The sequence below is a fragment of the Penaeus monodon genome, chromosome 32 (assembly GCF_015228065.2).
Source record: "Penaeus monodon isolate SGIC_2016 chromosome 32, NSTDA_Pmon_1, whole genome shotgun sequence".
NCBI classification, from domain to species: Eukaryota; Metazoa; Arthropoda; class Malacostraca; order Decapoda; family Penaeidae; genus Penaeus; species Penaeus monodon.
The window spans coordinates 35,069,740-35,070,289 of record NC_051417.1 but is presented as its reverse complement, the minus strand read 5'-3'; positions in this window follow the sequence as shown (position 1 = coordinate 35,070,289).

The window sequence follows — 550 nt, the reverse complement described above, 5'->3', positions numbered from 1 at the left end:
ACGCTCCTACTGTGAGCGTAATTTATTATGACTACCGGGATGACGCTAGCAAATAGCCTCCGTGATGACCATTTTATGCAAAATGCACATTTAACTAACGTCTACCTGCCATTATCGTCACTTAGTTTTCCGTACACGCCGATTCTTAATTTGTTTACGTATTTACCAGTAAAAAATAGGTGAAAATGGAGAAGAAAACTTGTTCTATGTAAATGGAGTTGTTGTATAGACGTGGATAAGCCCTACGCTACGTAAGCAAATAGTCGCGTGTGTCAACGCGACATATTTTCTCTTTTCCTCTCTTCATTACAAGCAAAATATCGATAATGCATCCGTTTTTGTGCGTAATTTTTAGAAAGAAGTATTTTGGTAATGATATTTCATATCAGGGATATCCATTCTTGAAAATTAATGCCAACGATCCTTCAAAAACTAAAAGAAAACTCCCTTTAAATAATAAACTAAAACCACCCCAAATTTAAATCCCCCACCTCGAACGGCATTCATTCCCCTTCACAAAACCCCCAATTCCCATTATGCTCCAGAGTCG